The sequence below is a fragment of the Rutidosis leptorrhynchoides genome, chromosome 10, assembly GCF_046630445.1.
Source record: "Rutidosis leptorrhynchoides isolate AG116_Rl617_1_P2 chromosome 10, CSIRO_AGI_Rlap_v1, whole genome shotgun sequence".
Taxonomy (NCBI): Eukaryota; Viridiplantae; Streptophyta; class Magnoliopsida; order Asterales; family Asteraceae; genus Rutidosis; species Rutidosis leptorrhynchoides.
The window spans coordinates 16,716,125-16,733,747 of NC_092342.1; positions in this window are offsets into that span (position 1 = coordinate 16,716,125).

The window sequence follows — 17,623 nt, forward strand, 5'->3', positions numbered from 1 at the left end:
GATAGTGTCTCCATATTTTGAGTGCAAAAACTACTGCTCCAAGTTCCAAATCATGCGTCGTATAGTTCTTTTCATGAATTTTTAGTTGTCGTGAGGCATATACGATAACTTTTGTGCGTTGCATTAATATACATCCTAAACCATGGTGCGAAACGTCACAATAGATCACGAAATCATCATTTCCTTGCGGTAATGACAAAATGGGTGCAGACGTTAACTTCTTCTTTAATAACTGGAATGAGGATTCCTGTTCCGTGGACCAATCATACTTCTTTTCCTTTTGAGTCAATGCAGTTAAGGGTTTGGCGATTCTAGAGAAATCTTGAATGAATCTTCGGTAGTAACCAGCAATGAAAGGACCCGTTCATATACATTATAAACGATTCTCAATAGTTGATTACATCGCGAGGTACTTGACCTCTATATGATACATTTTACAAACATTGCATTCGTTTTTAAAAAGACAAACTTTCATTTCATCGAAAGTTGACGGCATGCATACCATTTCATAATATATCCAACAATAATTGACTTAATAATAATCTTGATGAACTCAAAGACTCGAATGCAACGTCTTTTGAAATATGTCATGAATGACTCCAAGTAATATCTCTAAAATGAGCAAATGCACAGCGGAAGATTTCTTTCATACCTGAGAATAAACATGCTTTCAAGTGTCAACCAAAAGGTTGGTGAGTTCATAGGTTTATCATAAATTAATAAAATTCATCATTTTGATAGACCGCAAGATTTAAATCCTGCATGGTAAAAATGGGCCCGAATCCTATACCCACCTGTAATGTACATGCGATATCTTTTAAATACAGTACACTTTTCTCATATACGAAATCATCTTTCATAAATCTTAGTAACCGTACACATATCTTGTGCACAAAAATAACATACACATAACCTGTGTATAAAATCATTCTCTCGATACATAACATTCACTTTTCATTGTTTTCATAGCTTGGCTTGGTAACCGACCTTAACATATAATGCGCATAATAATACCCCCAAAACAGAACATCTCGTCTGTATAATAATCATATAAACTTCGAAGTACTAAACACCACGCCCACTAGCCCTTCCGTCTAGTGAACATTCAGGGTGGGGTGTTAAACCCGGTAGCTACCTTTAGGATTCGCGTCAATTAGGCGTGCACTAATTCTCAAAATTAGTGATGTTCCCTAATTCTTAGGTTACCCAGCAATAATAATCAGGGGAAAAATATTCATATCAATTGTGGCAATTATCACGTCCACATAATTCAATGGTGGCAATTATCACGTCCACATAATTCATTCGAGGAATGTTTTGCTTGTGTCTATCTCATCAAACATTTATAAAGCATTTCATGTATTCGCAGTTCAAAATGTATTTCAAAAGCATTTAAATAAGCAGTTGTAAAAGTAGCGCATGTATTCTCAGTCCCAAAAATGTAAAGAGTAAAAGGGAATCAAATGAACTCACAATACGATATTTGGTAGTAAAAATATGCACACGATTGGACTGAACAATCCTTGGATTCACGAACCTTAAGAGTATAAGCTCCAAAAATAAAACTGTTTCTGCCATGACTCAAACCCGCGAACTTTCACTAACCCAGCAACACCCTAACCATCCAAGCTAATCAGATTTCCTGATATAATTACATTTCTATATATCTTTAAGCATCGTATCCTGCCTGTTCTACTTCGTCTTCCTTAAAAAAAATGCCATAGCTGAGGCTCGAACCCGAGACCTCATGGTCAACAAACACGCCCTTAAACCATCCTTCTATTTCTACATTTCTGTTTAAATTTCACAAATATATAGATATAACCCGTATCTATCTGTTTCTTTTTCTTTTCTATTCTTCATCATTCATCATCATACCCATGTATCATTTATCATCACATAATCATCATCCTTATTTTATCCTTAAATAATTTGTGTGCTTGTTTTGCCATCGAATAAGAAACATGGGTCTGCATGTAGCGGCCCAATTTGCCTCATAAGCACAATTTGAAAAAATAGTGGCCCAATTACTTGGTTAGCCCAAAAGCCAAATTTAACAATTTATAATTAAGTTAAAATTCATAAATTTTGGTAGTTTACAAATATATTAAAACTATTAATAATATTATAATTTTAATAGATTTAATTAATAATGATAATAAAAATGATAATAATAATCTTATTAATGATACTGATAATAATACTAGTTATAATAATGTTAATATTATTAATGATATTAATAATATTAATAATGTAATAACTTATACATATCAATTTTATATATATATTACATTAGAAATAAAAATATCAACAATACAAATATTAATTTTAATATTAACAATAATAATAATGAAAGTAATGATAATAATATTAATATAACAATTATATTCAAACTTGTAATTTTATATTTTAATATATATTACCATTTATTAATTATATCATATTAACTAATTATATAATATATTGAATCTTTAATTTATTAATTATATATATTACTATATATATATATATATATATATATATATATAATATTACTAATGTATAGAATTCATATATATGTATATCAATCATATCTATATATTATTTCAATTTATATTTCAATTTATTATATATATATATATATATATATATATACACATTTATTTTTATATTTAAATAGATATACATCTTTTTACGAGTAGTTGTTCGTGAATCGTCGGGATTGGTCGAAAGTCAATTGCATGAATGAAACAGTTCAAAATTTTTGAGACTTAACCTAACAGACTTTGCGTATCGTGTCGAAATCATATAAAGATTAAGTTTAAATTTGGTCGGAAATTTCCGGGTCGTCACAGTACCTACCCGTTAAAGAAATTTCGACCCGAAATTTGAGTAAGGTCGTCATGATTAACCATAAAAATGTTTTCATGACGAATATGAATTGATAAATAGAGTTTTATCATTAATGAGTAATGTAGATAAAACGATTCGGTTACTTGAAGCGTATGGATGAAGCTGTCACAAAAGAATGAAATGAGGTAATAAAGTTTCGTCTTAACTTTTGACGTAGTCATAGTTGACTTCCGGAATTTAAGGAATTTTAAAGAAATCTTCTAATCAGAAGGAAAATGTACTAGCATGATTAATTAGCAGACTGTTGGAATCACGGTAAGAATAGAACTATCAAGAAAATAAATGAAAGAGTTATGTAACCTGGCATATGATGAGAGTAAGATCTGTGAACCATCATCACGTTCCATTAGAAACTCAGCATGACTTACTGTAATATAATTACGTTGGCCAAGCGCATTATATTATACTAACTCATGCTTCAATTTCCAACACTTCTACAGAATTCATTCATAAATTAAACTCGAATTTTTACAAGAAGATAGAAACTAAACAGTTTCCTTCATGATGTAATATGGATAGCACGAAGAGATAAATAATTTTGAATGAAGATATTTATGAAGGTATCTTCAGAAATATCGTGGATATTTATAAGGAAAGATACGATGCTATCTTAGAATTTAAAATGTTTAAGATCAGGAGATGATGAAGGAATTTGTCCGTAAGGGTTTAGAATAAGTAGCAAGGTATTCGCTAAAGATTTCAGCAGATACTGAATTATCCGGATTCTATAAGTAAAGGTTTAGTCTTGGTGATTTGCCCACATTCTCCTTCATGGTTGGCTCAACCCGTTTTTCAGTTCCAAATCTGAGCCTTTTCAACACATCATTCTTTATTATTAAGCTTCTGGTTATTAGGACCATCTATAATTTTTGTTATTTCCTCTACATTTAATGCTACCATATCTGAATCATCGGTTATCAATCCGAAGTGGTTTCAAGAGAATTGCGTTTTTAGATGATTAAACGCTGATGATAATCGTCAAGATACGAATGATTGTTTAGGATGAAATCAAGTGGCAAACTTATATATCAAAGTTATAATAAGGCTAATCTGAATGAAAGTCGAAGTTGATTTGCTGGAGCTGTGACAAAATTGTCTAATTTTGGAAAGGTATTGTAAAGTTATTTTCGATAATAACACACCAATGGATCTGGCACAGTTTTGAATTCAAAGTATAGCTTTGAAAGATGTAGGAATCTAAAAGTGATGTCTTCTGTTAAATCTTGACTTGGATTTTGATCGGTCAAAATCGGAATATGAAATTAAATTTGAATGAAAATGGTTATTCTATGGTGAATGGATACGTATATCAGTGGTTGTAAGTAGGATAGTAAATGATTTTTGAATCGGATTTGAAGAATGTACAGTGTAACTTATTAATGTGAAATCTAAATATTCCTCGGGTATTACCTACCCGGTAAAATATTTTCACCATTAACAGTTTGTACAAAAGAACTTTTAATTACAATCTTTATGAAAATATATAAATTTTTTTTTAGATTTAATCATGGATTTAATGAGTTAATATGATATTAAACTCATATGATTTACGGTTAGAACTAGAGTACATAATCTCTAAAACATTAGAGATTACACAATCGTCAGATAGAACGAAGATATATGACGTAGAAAGATAGGTAGAACGATGATTAGGTTCGAGGTATAAGTTGTGATGTTGAGGCATGTGATGTTGAAACTTGAGTTGTTGGTGGTACTGTTGGTGCTGGTGATGTTGCTGAAGCTGGTAAGTTTTGCACCATATTCTCCAAATCGATTACTCGAGCGCGGAGTTTGTTGACTTCTTCTATCACACCAGGATGATTGTCGGTTGGGACGAACGGATGAATAAGGTTTAGAATTGAAGATATTATGTAATCGTTGCGAGCTATTCTGAAAATGATAGTGAAAATGGTGTTTTGGACTGGTTCGCCGGTAAGTGCTCCAGGGTCTTCGCCAAGAAGTGAATTTGGTTGATGGAAAGGATCGTCTTCTTCGCGTCTCCATTGATTAAGTCAACTTCGAACCCATCAGATGAATTGGGGATGGATGATTGGTTTATTCGTTCTTGTGACGCTGCTTCCGGAGCTTAGGTGAACATCCATGTCGGAATAGCTATCGGAATCTGAGGGACTTGAACTGGTTGAGGGATTCATCTCGTACGATCAGATGGAGGATTTTTCGATATGAATTGATTTTCGAACATTGGATGGTATTCTAACTACATAGAATATCTATATATATAGTACTAAAGATTTCATAGACTATGGAGGAATTTACGGCATATGTCAGGCAAAGGTAACAATAACAGATACGCTAAGATATGAATTTATCTATACACTGTCTATGCAATAGAGGCAGTAAGACATATCAAGACTTTAAGGATGATAAGCAAATAATTTTCGACACAAAATGATAAGCAAAACTTTTGACATGCAGACACGGTCGAAGTCCAGACTCACTAATGCATCCTAACGACTTAACAGTTAGACACACTAATGCAGACCTGGTTCGCTAAGACCACCGCTCTGATACCAACTGAAAGGACCCGTTCATATACATTATAAACGATTCTCAATAGTTGATTACATCGCGAGGTACTTGACCTCTATATGATACATTTTACAAACATTGCATTCGTTTTTAAAAAGACAAACTTTCATTTCATCGAAAGTTGACGGCATGCATACCATTTCATAATATATCCAACTATAATTGACTTAATAATGATGAACTCAAAGACTCGAATGCAACGTCTTTTGAAATATGTCATGAATGACTCCAAGTAATATCTCTAAAATGAGCAAATGCACAGCGGAAGATTTCTTTCATACCTGAGAATAAACATGCTTTCAAGTGTCAACCAAAAGGTTGGTGAGTTCATAGGTTTATCATAAATTAATAAAATTCATCATTTTGATAGACCACAAGATTTAAATCCTGCATGGTAAAAATGGGCCCGAATCCTATACCCACCTGTAATGTACATGCGATATCTTTTAAATACAGTACACCTTTCTCATATACGAAATCATCTTTCATAAATCTTAGTAACCGTACACATATCTTGTGCACAAAAATAACATACACATAACCTGTGTATAAAATCATTCTCTCGATACATAACATTCACTTTTCATTGTTTTCATAGCTTAGCTTGGTAACCGACCTTAACATATAATGCGCATAATAATACCCCCAAAACAGAACATCTCGTCTGTATAATAATCATATAAACTTCGAAGTACTAAACACCACGCCCACTAGCCCTTCCGTCTAGTGAACATTCAGGGTGGGGTGTTAAACCCGGTAGCTACCTTTAGGATTCGCATCAATTAGGCGTGCACTAATTCTCAAAATTAGTGATGTTCCCTAATTCTTAGGTTACCCAGCAATAATAATCAGGGGAAAAATATTCATATCAATTGTGGCAATTATCACGTCCACATAATTCAATGGTGGCAATTATCACGTCTACATAATTCATTCGAGGAATGTTTTGCTTGTGTCTATCTCATCAAACATTTATAAAGCATTTCATGTATTCGCAGTTCAAAATGTATTTCAAAAGCATTTAAATAAGCAGTTGTAAAAGTAGCGCATGTATTCTCAGTCCCAAAAATGTAAAGAGTAAAAGGGAATCAAATGAACTCACAATACGATATTTGGTAGTAAAAATATGCACACGATTGGACTGAACAATCCTTGGATTCACGAACCTTAAGAGTATAAGCTCCAAAAATAAAACTGTTTCTGCCATGACTCAAACCCGCGAACTTTCACTAACCCAGCAACACCCTACCCATCCAAGCTAATCAGATTTTCTGATATAATTACATTTCTATATATCTTTAATCATCGTATCCTGCCTGTTCTACTTCGTCTTCCTTAAAAAAAATGCCATAGCTGAGGCTCGAACCCGAGACCTCATGGTCAACAAACACGCCCTTAAACCATCCTTCTATTTCTACATTTCTGTTTAAATTTCACAAATATATAGATATAACCCGTATCTATCTGTTTCTTTTTCTTTTCTATTCTTCATCATTCATCATCATACCCATGTATCATTTATCATCACATAATCATCATCCTGATTTTATCCTTAAATAATTTGTGTGCTTGTTTTTCCATCGAATAAGAAACATGGGTTTGCATGTAGCGGCCCAATTTGCCTCATAAGCACAATTTGAAAAAATAGTGGCCCAATTACTTGGTTAGCCCAAAAGCCAAATTTAACAATTTATAATTAAGTTAAAATTAATAAATTTTGGTAGTTTACAAATATATTAAAACTATTAATAATATTATAATTTTAATAGATTTAATTAATAATGATAATAAAAATGATAATAATAATCTTATTAATGATACTGATAATAATACTAGTTATAATAATGTTAATATTATTGATGATATTAATAATATTAATAATGTAATAACTTATACATATCAATTTTATATATATATTACATTAGAAATAATAATATTAACAATACAAATATTAATTTTAATATTAACAATAATAATAATGAAAGTAATGATAATAATATTAATATAACAATTATATTCAAACTTGTAATTTTATATTTTAATATATATTACCATTTATTAATTATATCATATTAACTAATTATATAATATATTGAATCTTTAATTTATTAATTATATATATTACTATATATATATATATATATATATATATATATATATATATATATATATATATATATATATATATAATATTACTAATGTATAGAATTCATATATATGTATATCAATCATATCTATATATTATTTCAATTTATATTTCAATTTATTATATATATATATATATATATATATATATACACATTTATTTTTATATTTAAATAGATATACATCTTTTTACGAGTAGTTGTTCGTGAATCGTCGGGATTGGTCGAAAGTCAATTGCATAAATGAAACAGTTCAAAATTTTTGAGGCTTAACCTAACAGACTTTGCGTATCGTGTCGAAATCATATAAAGATTAAGTTTAAATTTGGTCGGAAATTTCCGGGTCGTCACAAGCAAGACCTAAGAATTGGAGGATTTGTGTTGGAGTCTTCGGTGTTTCCCATTTACAAATGGCTTCGATCTTGGCAGGGTCAACTTTAATTCCATGTTTACTGACAACATGGCCCAAAAATTGTACTTCTTGTAACCAGAAATCACACTTCGATAATTTTGCGTACAATTCTTCTTTCTTGAGTATCTCTAGTAACAGTCTTAAGTGTTGCTCATGTTCTTCCTTGTTCTTCGAGTAAATCAATATGTCGTCGATAAAAACAATGACAAATTTGTCTAAATACGGTCTAAAGATGCGATTCATTAGATCCATGAATACTGCTGGAGCATTAGTTAATCCAAAAGGCATGACTAGAAACTCATAGTGACCGTAACGGGTTCTGAACGCGGTTTTAGGAACATCTTCTTCCTTCACTCTCAGCTGATGATATCCGGAGTGTAGATCAATCTTAGAATAAACACTTGATCCTTGTAATTGATCAAACAAATCATCAATCCTCGGTAATGGGTACCGATTCTTGATCGTTAATTTGTTTAATTCTCGGTAATCTATGCACATTCTCATAGATCCATCCTTCTTCTTGACGAACAGAATAGGAGCACCCCAAGGTGAAAAACTGGGACGAATAAATCCACGGTTCGATAATTCTTGCAACTGGTCTTGTAATTCTTGCATTTCTGAAAGTGCAAGTCTATATGGAGATCGGGCTACAGGTGCAGCTCCTGGTATGAGATCAATCTGGAATTCTACACATCTGTGTGGAGGTAGCCCCGGTAATTCTTCTGAAAATACTCCGGGATATTCTCTTACAACCGGCATGTAATCAATGCTTCTTTCTTCAGTATTGATCTTCTTTACGTGTGCCAGAATAGCATAACAACCTTTTCTTATAAGTTTCTGGGCCTTCATACAGCTGATAAAGTTCAGCTTTGAGTTGCTCTTCTCCCCATAAATCATTAATGACGTTTCATCCTTACGAGGGATGCGGATTGCTTTCTCAGCACAAACAACTTCCGCTCTTGTTTTGGACATCCAGTCCATGCCAACGATTACGTCAAAACTTCCTAATTCTACAGGTATCAAATCGATTTTGAAGGTTTCACCAGCGAGATTTATTTCGCAACCATGGCAAATTTTATCGGCTTTTATCAGTTTACCATTAGCTAATTCAATAGTATATTTATCGTCTAGAGGCAATGATGCACATTTTAGTTTAGAACTAAAGTCTTTACACATATAACTTCTATCAGCACCCGTATCAAACATAATAGAAGCTAGTTGATTATTAACGGTAAACGTACCCGTGACAAGATTAGGATCCTCACGTGCTTCAATGGTACTAACATTAAATGCCCTCCCACGTACGGGTTCTTTGTTCTTCTCCTTATCAGGGCATTGATTTATAAAGTGACCAGACTTCCTGCATCCAAAACATTTCTTGACATCGGTCGGTTTTGTCTTTACTTCAGAAACGGTGACATAACAATCTTTCGCCACATGACCTTTCTTGTTGCACTTATCACAGACCACTTGACAATAACCTGCATGATGTGTGTAACTTCTTTTGCAGAACGGATGGGGTCCCTTATAGTTTAGACTTGCAGTTGCCCCATCTTGTTTACCTTTAAAAGTTTCTTGTTTCTTCAGGTGAGTACTTTTGCCCTTATAGTCTTCCCATTTCCTCTTTCCTTCAGTTGTCTTGACTTCGGTAATTGGTGCCTTAATCGAACTCTCTGTGATCTGGTCCATGAGTTGGTGTGCCATTGTCATGGCTTCCTGCATCGTATTTGGTTTGGACGATGTAGGATTTCCTTTGATATTGATCAATAAACCGTCAATATACATTTCTATCTTTCGTTTCTCGTTTGGCACCAATTTGGGACACAACAAGGCTAGTTCCATGAAACGCTTTTCATAGTTATTGAGATTCACGCCGATAACCTTCAGATTACGTAACTCAGATTCCATTTTTCTGATCTCGTTTCGAGGACAGTACTCCTCGATTAGCATCTTTTTTAGTTCTTCCCAAGAGATATCATATGCCGTATCTATTCCTTCTGCTTTAGCATAATTGTTCCACCAAGTAAGTGCACCATCTTGCAACGTGCATGAAGCATACTTTGACTTGTCTCCGTTTGCACAATTACTGATTTTGAAAACGGACTCCATCTTTTCAAACCATCGGGTTAGACCGACTGGTCCCTCGGTTCCACTAAATGTCTGTGGTTTGCATCCTTGAAAAGTTTTGTATGAGCATCCGTTTCGTGAGTTTGTGTTTACGGCTGCTGCTTTGGCTGCTGCTTCGGCTGTTGCTTTGGCTGCTGCTTCGGCTGTTGCTTTTGCTGCCTCGGTTGCAACAATTCTTTCATTCACACGTTTCTCGACTAGTTGCTCAAACTCAGCATCCGACATTTGAGACATGTTTCTTCAATAAACACAACAGATATAATTTAATCATATAGAATATTATAGGTAAAATGAGTTGTCAATAGTTAATCGTAGCATATTAATAATATAAACCGATTATTATAAAAGCCTTTTCTTCTTATTAGCATTTTATAATTATTTCTAGGGTATTACCTACCCGTTAAGTTCATACATAATAGCTAGTAGAAGGAATTAACTACTAAAATCCTAATAATATTCCACTATGAAAAATTATAGCGAGTTACTACATTATTATGTAATAATAATAATAAGAAGTAGTAATAATACAAATAATCATTCCATGCATTTATTATTAATAAACCAAAATAATACAATACCATACAATACTGATATTTTACATATGCTTATTTTACATAACAAGATAGAGTAGCACACATAAGCAATAGAATAGCGCATGGAAGATTTATGGTAGCGAGGTCGTTTATTCAGAACTATCAGAAACTTCTTCCCATTTGGTTCTCTCTGCCAATTGTTTGTGTGCACATGGTCCGACAGACATTCTGGCAGTGTATTTTCTTTTTGGTTGGGGTTTTGAGGTACCCGTTGCCTCAGTGGGTTTAATACAATAAGGGTGGTTACGGATCGAATGGTCATGTTCCTTTTTAATAATTAAGGACTTTTTATTATTGTGGTTGTTTTTATTATCTATTCCAAGTTGGAATTTCTCCTTAGTGGCCTCTTTTATTTCATTAGCGAAATCCTCCTCCTTACTGATTTCGTCTGATGACGAACTGTCTGAGTCATGTGCAGGAGAATATGATGACGAACTGCGAGAATATGTACCGGTGGTCATGAACCGAAATCTGCCAGGCGTAATCGGCACAACCCGCCCGTCGGCAGTATATCTGGACCAATGTCCATATTCGTTTAGAAATGGACGATCCTCGTTTACTCCAGAGATCATGGGTCCATGCCAACGATACTGTGGCTCCGGAAAACTAAAGCTGGGTGGAGCTGGAACCTCCTCTGGGTTTACCGGGAGTTGAGAATCCCCGGCTAACACAATTTCTTCTTTAATAGGTATTGGAACGCCCTTTTCAGTTGTGGATAGAATAGATTCAGTGTCCGATTCCGAGTCGTACAAAATGATAGGATTAGAAGAAGTCATCTATCACATAATTGAAACAACAATTACGTTAGCATATAAATATATCTCATATAATGTTTTTTGACCAAATGATAAGCAAAAATCAGTAAAAACATATATGGTCATAGTCGTGACTCACTAATGCATCCTAACAATTACCAGTTAAACACACTAATGTAATTTCTGGTTCCCTATGACCTCAAGCTCGGATACCAACTGTAACGACCCGTCAAAATTGCTATTGACGCGGCACGTTAATCATTGATTCGACAGTGAGATTTTGACCTCTATATGATACGTTTTGATAAAATATTGCATTCATTAAAATAAGTGACTTTCTAAACATAGAAAGTTATAAACATGTGGGCGAGTGCTTAGGTATAAGCAAAACCCCGAAATACATAAGTCTTTAATTTACAGGTTGACATCACAGTCCAATTATTTATTACACAACCCAGTTTTATTTTGAATGCAATAAACTTTGTACAAAGCATGAGAGACTCCATGCAGGCAACAAGCACATCACAGCGGAAGCATTCTAAGGACCTGAGAATAAAACATGCTAAAAAGTCAACACGAATGTTGGTGAGTTATAGGTTTAATTGCTCGAGTCATAAACATATATAAAGATAGACCACAAGATTTCATCAAAAGTTTATCAATAGATTCTACGTAACAGAGCACCCTGGTAACTAAACTTAACGCTATAGTGATAATTACCCCATTCATTTTAATACACACAAACCAACGTGTCTTAAACTCAAATAACATACGTCCGTTAAAAGGCTAGCGCTCTAGCTCGGACGGGGATGTCAAGCCCTATGGATCCATATACAATTATTCGCGCCCACCAGTCCATATCCTATGTACTGGCAGCTACTAGTTACCAAAGCTAAGGGATTTTCGGTTTAACTCAGTGTAGAATTTAGTATGTACTTGTGTCTTATCGCGTTTAAAATAAATTGCATGTATTCTCAGCCCAAAAATATTTAAAGTATTTAAAAAGGGAGACTATAAACTCACAGTTCAATATTGAGACTCAATATTGTAGGCAAATTGCATAGACATAATGATGGTAGATGACTGTATGGTTGGCCTTGGATTCAAGAACAATACCCCGAACAATACCCAATATTTCCTTAGCTTAAAGCGCTTTGAAACCCGAATTAAAAATACCCTCGAATATACTTTATTATTATTAAACTTAAAATTAAAATTAAAATTATAATTATATATATAAATTTAAATTACATAAGAAGAAAAAAGAGAAGGATGTGTTGACGAGCAGAAAACTGGCGTATTTATAATACTTTTCCATTTACTGTAGCTCATGCGATCGCATGAGTTTTCAGTGTTTTTGCCATGCGATCGCATGGCCGCCTTTTCTGTTTTTGTTTGCTAGTTCGTCGACATCAAATAGTGTTTACTGTAGCAATAGTGTTACTGTAGCAAATAGTGTTTACTGTAGCAAATAGTGTTTTACTGTAGCACATAGTGTTTTACTGTAGCACATAGTGTTTTACTGTAGCACATAGTGTTTTACTGTAGCAAAGTCGTTTTTACAGTAGCAATTAGTGTTTTACTTGTACATCTTAATATATATATATATATATATATATATATATATATATATATATATATATATATATATATATATATATATATATATATATATATATATATATATGTATATTTACATAATATTAAATCATATAGAGAATTGGTTTAAATTAGTCAAAATTTTCCGGGTCATCACATATGCCGTTTGGTTTGACTAACGCACCAGCTGTGTTCATTGACCTCATGAACAGAGTGTGTGGACCTTATCTCAACAAGTTTGTCATTGTCTTCATCGATGACATACTTATTTACTCAAAGAATGATCAAGAGCATGAAGAACATTTGAGGAAAGTACTGGAATTGTTAAGGAAAGAAAAACTGTACGCTAAGTTTTCAAATTGTGCATTTTGGTTGAAAGAAGTTCAATTCCGCGGACATGTTGTGAGTAAAGAAGGTATTCAGGTTGATCCGGCAAAGATTGAAACCGTTGTAAACTGGGAAACCCCGAAAACTTCGAAGCATATACGTCAATTTTTAGGATTGGCTGGTTACTACAGAAGATTCATCTAAGATTTTTCCAAAATAGCAAAACCCTTGACTGCATTAACGCATAAAGGAAAGAAATTTGAATGGAAGGATGAACAGGAGGAAGCGTTCCAATTGTTAAAGAAAAAGCTAACTACGGCACCTATATTGTCATTGCCTGAAGGGAATGATGATTTTGTGATATATTGTGACGCCTCAAAGCAAGGTCTCGGTTGTGTATTAATTCAACGAACTAAAGTAATTGCTTATGCGTCTAGACAATTGAAGATTCAAGAGCAAAATTATACGACTCACGAATTGGAATTGGGCGCTGTTGTTTTTGCATTAAAGACTTGGAGGCATTACTTATATGGGGTCAAAAGTATTATATATACCGACCACAAAAGTCTCCAACATATATTTGATCAGAAACAACTAAACATGAGGCAGCGTAGGTGGATTGAATTGTTAAATGACTACGACTTTGAGATTCATTACCACCCGGGGAAGGCGAATGTGGTAGCCGACGCTTTGAGTAGAAAGGACAGAGAACCTATACGGGTAAAAGCTAGGAACATAATTATTTGTACTAACTTTATTACTCAAATAAAGGAGGCGCAACATGGGGTTGTAAAAGAAGGAAAGTTGAAGAATGAGATACCCAAAGGATCGGAGAAACATCTTAAAATTCGGGAAGACGGAACCCGATATAGGGCTGATAGAATTTGGGTACCAAAGTTTGGAGATGTGAGAGAAATGGTACTTAAGGAAGCACATAAAACCAGATACTCAATACATCCCGGAGCAGGAAAAATGTACAAAGATCTCAAGAAGCACTTTTGGTGGCCGGGTATGAAAGCCGATATTGCTAAATATGTAGGAGAATGTTTGACGTGTTCAAAGGTCAAAGCTGAATATCAGAAACCATCAGGTCTACTCCAACAACCTGAAATCCCAGAATGGAAATGGGAAAACATTACCATGGATTTCATTACTAAATTGCCAAGGACTGCAAGTGGTTATGATACTATTTGGGTAATAGTCAATCATCTCACCAAGTCAGCACACTTCCTGCTAATGAGAGGAGATGACAAAATGGAGAAGTTAGCACGTCTATACTTGAAGGAAGTTGTCTGCAGACATGGAATACCAGTCTCTATAATTTCTGATAGGGATGGCAGGTTTGTTTCAAGGTTTTGGCAGACACTGCAACAAGCATTGGGGACTCGTCTAAACATGAGTGCTGCTTATCATCCACAAACTGATGGGCAGAGTGAAAGGACGATACAGACCCTTGAAGACATGCTACGAGCATGTGTTATCGATTTCGAAAACAGTTGGGATCGACACCTACCGTTAGCAGAATTTTCCTACAACAACAGTTATCATTCGAGTATTAAGATGACGCCGTTTGAGGCACTTTATGGTAGAAAGTGCAGGTCTCCAATTTGTTGGAGTGAAGTGGGGGATAGACAGATTACAGGTCTGGAGATAATACAAGAAACTACCGAGAAAATCATCCAAATTCAACAACAATTGAAAACCGCCCAGAGTCGACAAAAGAGCTATGCGGACAGTAAAAGAAAAGATATAGAATTTGAGATTGGAGAGATGGTCATGTTTAAGGTTTCACCTTGGAAAGGTGTTGTGCGATTTGGTAAACGGGAGAAACTAAATCCAAGGTACATTGGACCATTCAAGATTATAGATTATGTCGGACCAGTAGCTTACCAACTGGGGTTATGTAGTGACTCGAACTTTTCCATGTTTATATATATATTAAATGAAATTGTTATTTACATGATTAAGTGTTTCCAATATGTTAAGCAATCAAACTTGTTAAGACTTGATTAATTGAAATAGGTTTCATATAGACAATTGACCACCCAAGTTGACCGGTGATTCACGAACGTTAAAACTTGTAAAAACTATATGATGACATATATATGGATATATATATATAGTTAACATGATATTATGATAAGTAAACATATCATTAAGTATATTAACAATGAACTACATATGTAAAAACAAGACTACTAACTTAATGATTTTGAAACGAGACATATATGTACTTCGAAATTTATATCATATCCGAAGGGTGTCCCGGAATGATGGGGATATTCTTATATATGCATCTTGTTAATGTCGGTTACCAGGTGTTCACCATATGAATGATTTTTATCTCTATGTATGGGATGTGTATTGAAATATGAAATCTTGTGGTCTATTGTTACGATTTGATATATATAGGTTAAACCTATAACTCACCAACATTTTTGTTGACGTTTAAAGCATGTTTATTCTCAGATGAATACTAAGAGCTTCCGCTGTTGCATACTAAAATAAGGACAAGATTTGGAGTCCATGTTTGTATTATATTGTGTAAAAACTGCATTCAAGAAACTGATTTCGATGTAACATATTTGTATTGTAACCATTATGTAATGGTCGTGTGTAAACAGGATATTTTAGATTATCATTATTTGATAATCTACGTAAAGCTTTTTAAACCTTTATTTATGAAATAAAGGTTATGGTTTGTTTTAAAAATGAATGCAGTCTTTGAAAAACGTCTCATATAGAGGTCAAAACCTCGCAACGAAATCAATTAATATGGAACGTTTTTAATCAATAAGAACGGGACATTTCAGTTGGTATCCGAGCATTGGACTTAGAGAACCAGAAATTTGCATTAGTGTATCTTATCGAGTTTGTTAGGATGCATTAGTGAGTCTTGACTTCGACCGTGTTTTTCTTCAAAAATGATTGCTTAACATTTTTGTTGGAAACTATATATTATTAACATGTATATATTATATGATATATTAATCTCTTAACATGTTTGATATTGTGTGATAGATGTCTACCTCTAGCACAAATCCCATTGACTCACCTAATAATAACGAAGAGTCGAATATATATTGGACTGATTCACAAGTTCCCGAAGAAGAACCGGAAGAAGAACCGGAAGAAGAATCAGAACCGGAAGAGGAGGAACTGGAGGAGGAAATAGAACCGGTGGGGGAAATAATAAAACGGTTAAGTAAAAGAAAATCCTCAACCAACCGACCAAGGTTAATTATGGTCAATGGTGTTTCCGCCAAGGAAGCAAAATATTGGGAGGATTACGAATTCTCCGATGAATCGGATTCCGACGAGAATTCCGATGATGTTATAGAAATTACCCCAACTGAATTTAAAAAGGCAAAAGAAAATAATAAGGGAAAGGGCATAAAAATAGAGAAATCTAATTCCAACCCCGATGAACTTTATAAGTATCGTCAACCCCCGAAGCCCTTAAGTTGTAACAATGACCCGGGAACCTCTAAACCACCAGGTTTTTCTAAACCGTTGTGGAAAACGACAGCTCGTATTAGGGGAACATCATATATCCCTAGAAACTTGGCTAAACGAACCAAAACTGAAGAAGAAGAAACGAGCGAGTCATAATAAGATAGTTGTATTCGTGTGGTATAATATAGTGTGCTTATGCTTTATGATATATGTAAAAATTGCTTGTATTAATAAGTATTTTTTTTATGAATCTGACTCTTGTCTATTTTACAGTATAAAAACACAAAATGGATAGACAACCCAATATTTTAAGAGACCTACCCGGAGACATGATTGATGAAATCTTGTCTTGAGTCGGTCAGAATTCTTCTGCACAACTATTTACGGCGAAATCAGTTTGTAAGACATTCGAAGAACGTTCCAAGAATGTCTTGGTTTATAAGAGACTTTCGTTTGAAAGATGGGGGATATCACATTGGGAAACCCATAAGTTACGATGTGTTTACTTTGACGCATATATTGCGGGGAACCCAAATGCTATTTTACGCAACGGGTTAGGAAATTATTTTGACTCAATGTATCCGAATATAGGACTTCATGATTTAGAAAAAGCGGCTAACATGAAACATAAAGAAGCATGCTATGCTTACGGGTTAGTAATGTTCGCTTCTCACCAAAGTGAGAAAAAGAACATCGGGCTACAACTATTAAACAAAACGTTCCCACAAGTGACGGAGTCGGTAATTGGGGTAAGAAATGAGGTTTTTA